The sequence below is a fragment of the Macrobrachium nipponense genome, chromosome 1 (assembly GCF_015104395.2).
Source record: "Macrobrachium nipponense isolate FS-2020 chromosome 1, ASM1510439v2, whole genome shotgun sequence".
NCBI classification, from domain to species: Eukaryota; Metazoa; Arthropoda; class Malacostraca; order Decapoda; family Palaemonidae; genus Macrobrachium; species Macrobrachium nipponense.
In genome coordinates this window covers 137,059,393-137,074,165 of record NC_087200.1, presented here as the reverse complement: position 1 = coordinate 137,074,165, position 14,773 = coordinate 137,059,393, and the positions used below count along the sequence as shown (strand labels likewise).

Sequence of the window (14,773 nt, the reverse complement as noted above, 5' to 3'; positions counted from 1 at the left end):
CACACAGGTAAGGTCTCTAACTTTTTCTTAGTTTAAGGCATATTTCCAAGTGTCGTTCCGGCTTACGACGCGCCTCAAGAACGGAACCCCCGTCGTAACCCGGGGACTGCCTGTATATATATATATATTTTTTTTAATCTATATTGGTATTTTTGGGTAAGCAAAATACATAAAAGTCTCGTAATATTCAGTCATTTATCTTCATTTTGAAACAAATTCGAAGTCTCTAGCACAATATTTAGATTTATGGTGAATTTTTGAAAAAAAAAAAAAAACTCTTTTTCCTTCCCTCGGCGCCTCAAGAACAGAAACCCCCGTCGTAACCCGGGGACTGCCTGTATATATATATATAATTTTTTTAATCTATATTGGTATTTTTGGGTAAGCAAAATACATAAAAGTCTCGTAATATTCAGTCATTTATCTTCATTTTGAAACAAATTCGAAGTCTCTAGCACAATATTTAGCTTTATGGTGAATTTTTGAAAAAAAAAAAAAACTTTTTCCTTCCCTCGGCGAGCCGGTTCTCCGCCGCAAATCTTCTAAATGCGTACGTCGCATTCTCCTAAGATTTTGCTCCCTTTCATATTAGGCGTTTCATAGAGTTCTATATATAAAAATATGCGTAATTTCATGTAGAATACAACAACAAATATTTGAGGGTTGTAGCTTTTCTCGCTTTCGAAATAATTGCATATAAATCACGATAAATAGAAAAAAAACTATGTTCGCTCAACTTTGACTCAACCGAAATGGTATAAAAACGCAATTGTAAGCTAAAACTCTTACAGTCTAGTAATATTCAGTCATTTATCTTCATTTTGAAACAAATTCGAAGTCTCTAGCACAATATTTAGATTTATGGTGAATTAAAAAAAAACATTTTTCCTTCCCTCAGCGCGCCGATTTCCGCCGCAAATCTTCAAAATGTGTACGTCGAATTCTCCTAATATTTGTTCCCTTTCATATTAGGCGTTTCATAGAGTTCTATACAGGCAGTCCCCGGGTTACGACGGGGGTTCCGTTCTTGAGACGCGTCGTAAGCCGAAAATCGTCGTAAGCCGGAACGACGCTTGGAAATATGTCTTAAACTAATAAAAAGTTACTTGTAATCCTTTGGTTACACTACATGTTGTTTCCTGTAGTTTTATGTACAACCTGGAGTTATTTTCATAAAAGAATGCTGGTTCTTGAAGGTAAAAACTATTGTAATCCTCTGGTGACACTACATTCTTGAAGTTTTATGTACAACCTGGAGTGATTTTGCAAAATCTTGAGGGCTACAGAACAGCTGATTACTATTTTACGTATCATATAGACTAATTAAAGTAAATGTATCTTTAAAATAGGCTTATATATTAGTATCAACAAAACATTTCCTGCCATGAGTCAGAGGCCGTTTAATGAAACGAACACTTCTCTGTCCTATCTGTTCAGAAAATAAACGTTACGTCAATCCCCCGAGACCATTGTTGCCAAAGCGTCTCTCTCTCTCTCTCTCTCTCTCTCTCTCTCTCTGATCAAATTACATTGGAAACATACACTAACAAGAGTCTTCCATTAAGGTAAGAGTGATGTTAAATGTTCATTTATTCATTCCATCAGTTACTGATATTTATTTCTGGGCTCAGCCTGTGTCGCCCAGTGAAATGGATCCTTGATCCTCATTTCTAAGGTATAAATATTGCTATATAGTATACCAGAGAAAAAAGAGAAAACAATAGTTGCCAGAATATTCTGGCTCGCTCACCTTTAATAAAGGTGTCGGTATATAAGAGAGAGCGAGTGGAAGCCACTACCAGAGGTCCCTTGGCAATTAGCTTCTTCCTCCGCCAAAATCCCCCATCTACAGAGGAGCCGAACTAAGGCCTCGCTACCCGCTACTACTACAGTGAGCGTCTCTGGCGTCATTCCTTTTGATAGCATTGTCGGCGTAACACGCATTTTTTATCTGTGATGTGCTTTTTCGTTTTCGTTTGGAATTTTCCTGATCCAAGATGGCTCAAACTTCTGCATCCAAGTTAAGTACTGCTTTCAAGGTTTTAGATCTCATTTATGAAGATCTCCATCGTTTTTGAGTCTTAGAAGTGAGGTAGCGGGAGCATCATTGTTCCCGCGCCACCTTTTCCCGACTCGTCGACCGTATGGCGGTTTCACGTGCTCCTTTTGGTCCCCTATACCATCTGGGCAACCGATGTTTAGCAGTATTTTCCTTTATCTATACATTTTATTCATGTTTAATGCAGTTAGCTTTGTTTTTATACATCCTAGCCCTTCACGGGGGTTGTATCACTCCGACCGGGTGTTTTGGATCTTAGCCTAGCCTAGTCAGATCTCGATTCCCTGTTGTTATGAGTTATGTCCCTCATACCTTACATTAGGACCTTGGCCCTTCATATACGTGTCCTTCTGCTCCCTAGTCGCCTGCCCCCTGATTCTTTCGGTACGGCATACTGACTAGCCGCTTGAATGCCGAGGCTAACACACCCAAATCATCAGATTTGCGATTAGCCTATCCATTCCAGGACAATACCTTTCTCTTATCCTTTTATTATTATTTCATCTTTCCACCCCTGTGTTAGGCTAGTCAGCTATCTCATTATTATTACTATATTGAATTTATTTTGTGTTCTATGCTTCGCAGCTTTGGGTTGGCCTATAGGCCTCCCCTCAGTCAACTGGTCCTTCACACCGCGTGTCTGTTCACCCGGCTGAGAAGGTTTCCAGTTGATCGCGTACGAGCCACCCATATCCAACCTCCTCACTCTCCCGCCCCCCTACCTACGAGTCACCCACCTCGGTGGAGTGACGACTCGCTCGCTACCCAGCTAGCCTATCCGAGTCTACATAGGTGAAGGGGGGAGAGTCCTTAGGGAGGAGGGGAGACACACTCGGTGCTAAAGCATACCGTACCCAGCCGCCTTGCTACAGGGTTCCACCCCCCTCACGTCTGTAACCCTTCTCCCCACTCTGGCGGTCTCAGGCCCCGGCTGACGCCGGCCCTGACCTTGAGAATGGGACTTTTCAGACTTAAGGCTCCAGCCTTATCGTGGAGTTCTATTTTAGTTACATTCTATTTTGATATATACATATATTATATCCTTTTCCATAGCACACACATATGATAACTTTTTTACGCCGGAGTTCCTACTCCGCCAGGTATTTGTCACCCGGTCTCATCACTCCTCTCCCTGCTCACTTGAATGTTACTTTCCGACACCGGGGAGGCCTTGAGTTCCTTAATCTGTGAAAGTTTTTACTCCGGCTCCGGCCGGAGTTATTTTGAAGTCATGCTCCCCACGTTCCGCTCCTGACATCAGGTTTTATAATACAGGCCACGGAGTTAGTTGTGACAAGGTGACACTTACCCCCCTAATGTATAATTTTATTATTTATATATATATATATATATATATATAGTATATATATATATATATATATATATATATATATATATATATATATATATATATATACATATATCTCTATATGTATATATGCATTCTGCACACCGGAGCTACTCCGGCAGCAGTCTTATAATTAATTATTAAACCTCTCCGGAGGTTTTCAATGATACTCATGTATCATTTGACTTACAGGTTACCTCTTGTCAAGAGAAGGGCTGCAACGCAGTTCTTCAAGACCCCTGCGGCCACAAGGTATGCCGGTCTCACGTGGGGTGTGCTGTGAGGGTGGAGGACTTCACCGTGTGGCACCATGAAAACTGCTCCACGTGCTACATCCTAGTGAACGAAGCCTCCGCCGAAGTACGTCTCATTTCAGACCGCCCTTGTTTTGATACAATGAGTTTCATTTATGTTAATTTTACTTTCTGTACTAGTTTATTCTACCTATAGTTGCAAGTACTAACACTAACCCCCCTTTTCAGGGCTTGGAAGAGGTCCGAGCAGCAGCACTGGCCTCCCTGAAAGCCTGGGTCGGAGGGTTTGGGAGGAATTCTCCCAAGGGACGTCGCTACATTCTGGCCCATGACATGGCGGACCTGATCTTCCCCGGTGCCAAGAAAGGGTCAGTGGTAGAACTGGACATAGCTGCTCCCCTCATAGCCGACATCCAAGCCATGGTAGCACCCCCGGACGACGGTGCCATTGCCGAGGAGGTCACGGGAGAAGTTGCGGCCCTTGATTTGGACCTGGAGCCCATGACTGTCGACGTCATGGGCAATGGTAAGGGTGTGAGTGAGGCAGGTCCTGTAGGGGCTCAGGGGCTTTCCTTGAGCCCTTCCCTTTCTCTTCCTTCTACTTCTACTTCTTTCCGGGGTTTCTTGGAGAAGCAGAGGTCTGTTAGGCTGAAGTCTTCTCTGACGATCCCCAAAGTGAAGTATTCTACAGGCTTCAAACCAAAATCTAAGTCCCTGCCAAAGAAGTCGATCCCTTCTCTTGTCCCTAAGCTATCGGCTCACCATCCCGGGGCTGACAAGACGAAGGCGGTCTCTTTGGCCAAGTCCCCTAAACACAGGCCTCGCAAGGAGAAAGTTCATGCTTCCTCCTTCGACCCCGAAGTCTTCTCTTCCAACATTTTGGAACAAGTGGGCAATGTCGTTGGGAATTTGGTGCAGTCCAAGTTCCAGGAGATGTTTTCGCAACTCTTCAATTCGGTCGAGGCTTCAGTCAGTCAATCCAATCCCTGACGGAGAGGGTCGCGGCCCAGGAGAGTGCAATAATGGGCATCCAGGATACTTTGGCTGCAGGGCATTCCCAGTCTGGTCAAGCGATTTTACCTTCGCTTATGCCGGACTCTTCTAACCTCCCTCCATTTAAGCCCAACAACCCTTAGAGGGGGGCTTCATAAGCTCCCTTCTCAGAAGGGATGCTCTCTATTGAAGGTTGTGGAACTCGGAGACTCGAGGACTTCGAGTTCTACCCCGAGAACCTGCAACCACCATTCAGGGGCTACGTTCGCCTAACCGACGCAGCCATGACAAGAGAAGATAAATTCCCTAAGGAGACAGTCATTCTCCCCCAGGAACAGGCTCAGCAAGCTTAGCTACTGAGTTTGGCGGAGTGGGAGTGCGAAAATACTCGCCTCACTGCCGTTAGGAGCCCCTTCACCATTTTCACTACGGTGGAAGGTACGCCACTTCCGCTCACTCTGAAAGTGGTGGAAGCCACCTACCAGGCAGCTCTAAAGGACGAGCCTATGCCCCAGCTCCGGGAAACAGAGCCGACCTCTCTCCTAATACCCGGCTCGGAAAATTATTTTGAAGGGACAGCTCCTACTTTCACTGTAGGAAAGCTCAAGCCTGACTGTGCCACAACATTGTTTAGCGAGAGGCTACCTAGGCTCTCGGATATGCTAATCCAGACGGAGTATGATGCCCGGACTAGGCTCAGCAGGTCCCTCGACTCCTTGACGATGGCGGAGATGACGGCCCTTGTTTACAAACAAGAGCCGTTATTTAAGGTTATGGTTAAGTCGTTTCTGCATACAATGCAGTGCGACTTCTATGACTTTGTCATCGCAAGGCGTAATTGCAGGAAGCATGTTCTGGCGGAGGCCACGATCCGCCACGAACCCAACAAACTTATCGCCTCATCCATATGGGGCACAGACCTCTTCCCCACTCCTGTCGTGAATGAGGTTCTGTATGAGGCCTCTAAGGTTAACCTGAGCTTGAGGGTCAGGTGGGGTCTAGTTGCGAAACGAAAACCCGAATCCACCGGATCCAACCACAGGCAGAAAAAGAAGCCTAGGAAGTTCCAGTCCTTCCAGGCACCTCAGCAAGCTCTGGTCCAAACAGTACAGGTACCTCAAGTACCGCAACAGGCTGTGTCAAAGACACAACCACAACAGCAGTATGTGCTTCTGACGCAACCTCCACAACAGCCCCAGCCATCAACCTCCTTCGCTGTCTCGCCGGCCTATAACGCGGCTTTTGAGGCTCAGTCCTTTCAACCGTTCAATAGGTTCGCCAGAGGTAGCTGGGCCAGAGGTGCCTTCCAAGGCCAAAGAGGAGCCAGAAGGGCTGCCAACAGGGGCAGGGGTTTCCGAGGAGCACGTGGAGGCCGCCCATCGGCAAACCAGCAGTGAGACTCCCAAGGTAGGAGGGAGGCTGTACCTCTTCCGTCAAAGGTGGGGGTTCAGCCCTTGGGCTCAGAGCATTGTGACCAAAGGTCTGGGATGGGGTTGGCTTCAAAGTCCTCCTCCATCCAACAGCTTCTATCAAAAACCAACAGCAGAATTGATAGAGTATACCCAAGATCTTCTTCTCAAAGGTGTAATATCAAGGGTCAAGAATTTAAAGTTTCAAGTGTTGAAGAATTATTTTATATTCTAATTCTGTAGAAAATTTATAAAATTGTGTATATATACATCTAAGCTCATATTTGTTTTATCCTTGAAACACCCCTTTTGCCATACAAAGCAAAATCAAAAAGAAATACTGGGAGTTTCAAGGATAATATGCTCAGTCCATAGATGGCTCTGCTGGCTGTATTTTAATATTTGCAGTTCCTGATTCCATCATCCTTGGGAAAAAATTTTCACCTACTGGTAATGAGAGAAGAGTGAGGAGGCAGATCAGCCATATTGGATAATGTTTTCTTCTAGTGAAGAAGTGCTATGAAGATGGAGTAGCACTTTATTTTAGGCCACCTCTCCTGCAATTGCTTACCACGAGTGCTACCATGAAGAGTGCAATATAAAGATTTCAGATTACATACTTCTCAACAATGGGATCTTCTGCTGCTCTTCGAATTGCATTGGGATTTTAAGGATATGGCCTACCAACCCAGTAAGTTTCCTATGATTTTGTGGCATATAGTTCAACTTTGGTTAGGGGGTTATAATATTTTAAATGAATATTAATTATCCAAGTCTTCAGTCCTAATTATAAATTTTCTATGGATTGTAAGCTCATTATAAAATTACTAGTTATTTCTAGCTTAATTCCAAATCTTTGTTTGGTGCATAGGATAGCCTAGTGGGTGTTCAGATTTGCTTAAATCGATATACCTTATAAGATTCTATTTTCCTGAGTTTGTTTTTTCATATTTAACTTCATATTACATAACTTAGGATTTTAGTGAGCCTAACTTTTTAATTTGTTACTAGGCTAGGTTACTTGTGCTTGCTGGAAGGTAGCATAGTATCATCGGCTTCAGTCACCTTCCTGGTCTTGGCAAATTTATTTAGGTACCTAGTTCAGTTATATGTAATGTTATATTGGCATATTTGCATTTGATATTGATATATTGTATACCATTCATTATTGCTTATAAAGGGACTTTAGATAAATGTTAAGTTAGGTTTTTGATGGAATTTTTTTCGTGGTTTGCAGAATCCAGAGTTTTCAAAAACAGGCAAGAGTTGAGTGGGTTCTACCACAGGCAGTCACTAGTGATTGAGGATTCCACTTCAGCCATCAGAGTTCCATTGCTTTGCCATATTTAATATTTATTCAATATAAATAAAGAATCTAATAGTTAGTTTTAAAGTTTCTTTATCCAATATTGACATTAAAGTTATTGTTACTCTGCTCTCGCTGCTCTTGTTATATTGAACATTCTGTTTTTTGTTTTTGAAATGGCGTCCAACGTGGGGCTCTGAAGGCTGTCTCAAATACTGGTGGCACTTGGGTAGCATTGTAGGAGTGGTGGTTTTATTTGGACTATTGTTATTATTGATCAGTGTACTGACTACTATAATTATTTCAAAATTTTTCTTTCATTTGTTAGGCTGCATTGACGTTTAGAATTAACTTTCGATTTTCTACAATCATGACAGACCTTAAGCTTCTTGTTATGAGTCGGAAGTACATCCGCTCTCAAGTCACTAGACAATTTAATGAAAGGCACAAATTTTCTCAGTATGATAGTTCACAGAAGTTTAATCTTGTTGAGAAACTTAAGAATTTTAAGGAAGAACTTAAAGGGTTTGATAGTAAGGTCATATCTTTGAAGTGGTCAGAGAGCGAAAATGAAGATGAAATGGAAATTGAATTTAGCTCTTGTCAGGAATATAAAGATAAAATTTCTGAAATGTTGCTGCTCTTAGAGGTTAATATTAATAGAAGCACAAGCGAAAATCGGAATGAAACTCCTCCTAGTCTTCTTAAAAGTCCAGTAGCACCTTTGCCTAAATTTAAGAGTTCTGATGATGAAAGTTTGGAATTATTCTTACAGCAGTTTGAGGAAACTACTGGAAAGTTTTCTTACACAGATTATGATAGGTTGTTGTTACTTAAACAGCAGGTTTCTGGCAAGGCTTTACTTTTGTTACTCTTTAGAAGCAGACAAACAAGGTTATTCCCATGCAAAGGAACTCTTAAAAACAGCGTTTGCCTCCATTCCAACTCAAAAGTCTAATGTGATGAAACAACTTCAAGAGCTGAAGTTAGGATATGATTCAGAACCCTTTCAGTATATTAGTAATATTAGAAAATTACAAGAAGCTGTTAAGACTTTGAAAATGGATATTGATGATGTTTTGCAGTACTTTTTCCTAAGAGGAATGAAAAACTTTCAGAAATCAACTGATACAAATTACTAACAATTCAAAGCCCACTACAAATGAAATTGTTTTCAACTTTTTTGAAGCCAATGAACGGTATCAGAATGCAAATAAACTTGATAAATTAAGTAAATGTAAACAGCCTTCTGCTGAAAGGCATCAAGATAAACCAGGAATGAGTAAAAGTTCAAACTTAGCAGCAGAGGTTAATGTTAAAAGCTCCAATCCTTTTACTACTTGCACACTTTGTAGTGATAAGGTTAATGGTGATCATCCAATCCATAATTGCCCTAATTTTACAACTGCTAAGGAAAAGATTGCTAGGTTGAGTATATTGAATGGTTGCACTAAGTGTGCAAGAATTGAGCATTTGGATAGCTCATGCCATTTTAGATTTGCCAGAAAGTGTAAACATTGTCAAGGATGGCATTTCTCCTTTCTTTGCTTGTCAGATAATCATAAAAGTTCTGAGGTCAGGGATTCGGTGCATAATACTAAAAAAGCCGTTCCTAACCCAAAGCAAAACGAGAAAGGTAAATCAAAAGATGCGCAAAATAGTACACAGAATGGGGTAGTTTGTCCAGGTAGTTCCTTTCAGAGTAATGGGGGTATAGATTCAATTTTACCCAAATTTTCTTGCACTTTGGGCCCTAGTAAAATAAGAGGATTAAAGGATTTAGGTAGCCAAGCTGATTTAATTTCTGAGTGCGCTTTAGAAGGTCAGTGTTTCAAAGTTGTTAAAGATAATTTTGACCTAGTTGTAAATGGGTTTAATGGAGCAAAATGCTATCATACAAAGATAGTTCAAATTTCTGTTAAGATTGGGGAGACAGTGCATAATGTAGAAGCTATTTGTGTCCCAGGTACTGATATAAATTTGAATTTACCTGGCCTTGGTAAAGTTGTTAAAAGTTTTAGAAATTATGGTTATAAGCTTTTAGATGAGTTTCTTGATGAAGCCAGAGAAGACATATCAAACATTCAGTTTGTCCTGGGTGCAAATTCAGCTCATTTGTCTCATGGAAAGATGGTTAGTTTTGGTCATAGTGGTCAGTCTGTGTACTATGAAACAAAATTTGGCATTATGTTAATAGGAAACATTGAGAAATTAATTGTAGATTTGAAATTTCTCCCTAGCCTGCATGATGATACTCATTTACTTTTTGGCTTGGAAGAGAATTTAGATGAGCAGGGTAAATCACTGGATAATATTAAGTTTCCTATGACTTCATGTTTCAAGTCTAGTGTTAGATGTATTGGAAGTGCAGAGGATCCTGCAATCTGTATTTTAGATCATGATGCAGGATCAGTGAGCAGGAAAATTGCAAAAAGCTTACTGATCATTATATTTTAGCGAGAATGCTCATATTATTTGCCACAAAGACAGCACTGGACTTAGATGGGGAGAGCACTGAACATAAGAAGAAATTAGTTAGGTATTTACTTAATAACACACACAGAGATGAAGAAGGCAGGTTAGTAATGCCACTTTTATGGAATGGTCGTGTTTCTCATTTGCTAGGAAAGAACACAAATTTAGCAAAGCAAATTTTGAAATCTAACCTAAAGAAATTATCAAAGAATGGTGAATTTTTTATATTAATGGATGAAAACATAGACTCAGGCAGCTCAAAACTTAATTGAAAGAATTGATAATTTGGATAAGTTTTGTGAAGAACACCCAGAGTACAGTTTTTTGCCGCACATGGGAATATTCAAGTTAGACCGCAGTACTACCAAATGCCGAATAGTTTTTCTCTCTAATTTGTGTGAAAAACAAAGTAATGGCTCCCCCTCTATTAGCCACAATCAGGCAATGTGGGCTGGTCCTTGTATTAATCAGAAATTGTCTACTGCCTTGCTACTTTTAAGGTTTGATTCTCATTTATTGCGCTTTGATTTAAAGAAAGCTTTCCAGCAGATAGCATTAAATGAAACTGATCAAAGTAAATTATTATTCTTTTGGTTTAAAAATGTAAGTAAAGGAGATTTTACCATTATAGCATACAAGAATCTTCGTCTAAGTTTTGGACTAAGGTGTAGTCCAACAATATTGATGATTGGTTTGTACAAAATATTGATGCTAGACACAGAAGGTGATTTGGACAACTTAAAGGAATTGAAGAAACTTATTTACTCTTTGATTTACATGGATAATGCTGCGTTCACTGCAAATGATTCTGAAAGCTTACACTGGGGTTTTGATAACTTGAATAACCTTTTTAATACATATAAATTTGAATTACAACAATTCGTTACCAATGATGTTATGCTCCAAGAAAAATTAGATAAGAATTTGGATGAAGTCACTCCTGATGTAGTAAAATTATTTGGTTTGAAGTGGAACAATAACAGATTGTATTTCTTCTCCTAAACTTGAGCTAGACTCTAAAGCAAACACTAAGAGACTGATATTGAAAAGCATTGCTTCAAATTTCGATCCATATAATTTCAATGGATCTATGTTAAACAGAGCTCGTTTATTTATGCATGAACTACAATTAAACACTTCTCTAGGATGGGATACAGAATAGTCCATTGAGCAACAACGAGCATGGCGTAACATAGACAAACAAGTTAACATGACTCCTCCAATTGAGGTACCTAGATTTGTCGGGGAGAGAAATGGGTCATATCGTTTAATTGCATTTACTGACAGCAGTAAAATAATCTATGGGACAACAATTTTTATTCAGTGCATAGAAACTAAGCAAGTCAGTTTTGTTCTAGCAAAGAATCGCTTGGTTAACAAGCAGTTAGAAAGCAAAAGTATTCCATCTCTAGAATTCCAAGGGATAGTTTTGGGAACAGAAACATTAGTGGATTTGAGTAAGGATTTGGCAGGTCCTCAGTGCCCTAAACCTATTAGTTGTAGAATCAGTACTGTATACAGATAGCATTGTTTCACTGAGCTGGATTAATTCTTATGTGAACAAATTAGATAAAATGAATAAAAGTGTCTTTATCATGAATCGTTTGGATCACATTCAAAGGACTTGTGAAAATAACCCAGTTAGATTTAGTTTTGTCAGTGGTATCTTGAACCCTGCAGATTGCATAACCAGGCCTATGTCGTACAAACAGCTTTTAAAAACTAATTATTTTACTGGCCCAGAATTTTTAAGATCTGATAGGGTGAAACTGAGCAGTAAAGCTGACACATTTGATATAGTGTACCTAATCCAAAATTTAATCCATTGAATGGAAATCCTTCTCAATTTCTGCATCTAAATTAAGTGAATCACAAGTCTTTAGCAGAATGAAAACCCTGAACATTTCTATCCTCCTGGCAAAAGTGTTCCAGTTTCTCTAAGCTTGTTAGAATTCACAAGTATGTTCTTAAAATTCATTGCTTTGCTCAAAAGAAAGCAAAACAAAATCAGTTTCTTTTACCTTTGGTGATGCATCCTCCTTTCATTTGGAAGCTACTAGGCATATCCCATAAAAAAAAGGGAAATGATCAGAGAATCTGGTATGGTGAAGTTTTCCAGTATTTAGAAAGCAGAAATAAGAGCGTAAAGGATATTCCTAGTATAATTGCTCAACTTAACGTATACATGGATGACCATGGACTCTTGAGAATTAGAAGTAAAATGCCTAAATGGAGAAAAGGTACTTGTGTCAATTTTCCTATGTTACTTCACAAACACAGTAAGTTAACTATGTTAGTAATAAAAGATTTTCATGAGAAATTCTCACATGCTGGTGTTTATTCCCTTTTGTCAGAGATGAGAAAAAAGTTTTGGATTCCACATTACTTTTCAGTAGTAAAAAAGGTCCTTAAAGAATGTCATTTGTAAGAGATTCGAAGAGAGAACGGTTAAGGTCAATCAAAGTGCCTATCGCGATTTTAGGATTGACCCTCCCTCTATACCATTCAGGTATATTTTTATTGATCATTTTGGACTGTATAATGTTAAGCTTAATGGTAAAAAGAGCAAAGTTTGGATTCTATGTTTGACTTCTCTGGTCTAGAGCAATTAATTTAAAAATTTGTTTAGATCTCACTACAAAAGAATTTTTAAGAGCTTTTCAACTGCATTCATATCAGTATGGAATCCCTCAACTAGTATTGTCAGATCTTGGATTTCAGTTGGTAGCTGGAGCTAATGTGGTCACTAATTTCCTGGGTGATCCTGAGAGTCAGGCATATTTTGAAGAAAATGGTGTAAAGTCATTTCAGTTTCAGCAGTATCCAAAGGGATGTAATAAATTAGGAGGACTTGTTAAGACTTGTTAAAATGAGTAAGCGTTTAATCCATGGAGCATTAAGAAATAATGTGTTAGACTTCCGTGATTTTGAGTTTTTTGTAGAGCAAACCGTACACTTAGTTAACAGGCGCCCTATTGCCTTCAAAGAAGGGTTGAGAGGGAGAGTATCCAGCAGAAGTGCCCTGATGCAATTACACCAGAAATATTAATTCATGGACATGAATTGCTGTCTATTAACATTATTCCTGACTTGCAGGGCAATCCAGATGAAGATCTGAACTGGATAGCAGATGATCATGTTAGCAAAGTTTTAGACAAGTATCAAAAACTTAGAAATGTGAGGTCTCGACTTATTAACATTTATAATTCAGAATTTATAGCACACTTAGTGTCACAAGCTACAGACGAAAGGAGTAGATATAAACCAGTGACACATAAAAGAAAAGAATTTCAAGTAGGTTGGATAATTGTTTCTGTTGAAAAGAACCCGCACGATGGAAACCTTTCCAAATTACCCAAAATGGGTTTGATTGTTAAAAAAGTAAAATTAAATGACTTGGATGAAGTAACTGCACTAGCTTCTCGTGAAACTGTAAGACGGCATGTTACTTCAGTAATACCTCTCTTAAGCCCTGTGACTAATGAGACTGAAGAAAAGGAAGATATTAAAGAGGACAGTAGTACACATCAAAGAAAAAAGAGAAAGGCTGCTGTCATTAGTGAGGCAAGAACTAGAGATACGTTGAGAAATTAGTATGCAGTATATGTTTGGGTGTTGGTAAATTTTATTTCTTCCCCTTAGAATGTTACTCAATTTTGTAACATTACCTTTACCATTCGAATTTTGACTAAATTCGAATCCCCCCTTTGGAGTGTTGAATTATTTTATATTCTAATTCTGTAGAAAATTTATAAAATTGTGTAAATATATATATATTTAAGTTCATATTTGTTTTATCCTTGAAACCCCCCTTTTTCCATACAAAGCAAAATCAAAAAGAAATACTGGGAGTTTCAAGGATATGCTCAGTCCATAGATGGCTCTGCTGGCTGTATTTTAATATTTGCAGTTCCTGATTCCATCATCCTTGGGAAAAAATTTTCACCTACTGGTAATGAGAGAAGAGTGAGGAGGCAGATCAGTCATATTGGATAATGTTTTCTTCTAGTGAAGAAGTGCTATGAAGATGAGTAGCACTTTATTTTAGGCCACCTCTCCTGCAATTGCTTACCACGAGTGCTACCATGAAGAGTGCAATATAAAGATTTCAGATTACATACTTCTCAACAATGGGATCTTCTGCTGCTCTTCGAATTGCATTGGGATTTTAAGGATATGGCCTACCAACCCAGTAAGTTTCCTATGATTTTGTGGCATATGGTTCAACTTTGGTTAGGGGGTTATAATATTTTAAATGAATATTAATTATCCAAGTCTTCAGCCCTAATTATAAATTTTCTATGGATTGTAAGCTCATTATAAAATTACTAGTGTTATTTCTAGCTTAATTCCAAATCTTTGTTTGGTGCATAGGATAGCCTAGTGGGTGTTCAGATTTGCTTAAATCGATATACCTTATACAATTCTATTTTCCTGAGTTTTTTTCATATTTAACTTAATATTACATAACTTAGGATTTTAGTGAGCCTAACTTTTTAATTTGTTACTAGGCTAGGTTACTTGTGCTTGCTGGAAGGTAGCCTAGTATCATCGGCTTCAGTCACCTTCCTGGTCTTGGCAAATTTATTTAGGTACCTAGTTCAGTTATATGTAATGTTATATTGGCATATTTGCATTTGATATTGATATATTGTATACCATTCATTATTGCTTATAAAGGGACTTTAGATAAATGTTAAGTTAGGTTTTTGATGGAATTTTTTTCGTGGTTTGCAGAATCCAGAGTTTTCAAAAACAGGCAAGAGTTGAGTGGGTTCTACCACAGGCAGTCACTAGTGATTGAGGATTCCACTTCAGCCATCAGAGTTCCATTGCTTTGCCATATTTAATATTTATTCAATATAAATAAAGAATCTAATATTGTTAGTTTTAAAGTTTCTTTATCCAATATTGACATTAAAGTTATTG

At 39.0% G+C, this 14,773-nt stretch overlaps 1 protein-coding gene and 1 long non-coding RNA gene across 3 annotated transcripts in view; one reads left to right on the top strand and one right to left on the bottom strand.

The window, feature by feature from the left end:
- Positions 1–14,773, bottom strand: part of LOC135219669 (m7GpppX diphosphatase-like) — a 203,685-nt gene that overhangs the window by 84,132 nt on the left and 104,780 nt on the right. The gene's annotated exons all lie outside the window — the stretch shown is intronic.
- Positions 13,289–14,687, top strand: LOC135220288 (uncharacterized). Its single transcript, XR_010315637.1, has 3 exons — positions 13,289–14,036; positions 14,356–14,436; positions 14,582–14,687. It is a non-coding gene; the product is annotated as an uncharacterized LOC135220288 (long non-coding RNA).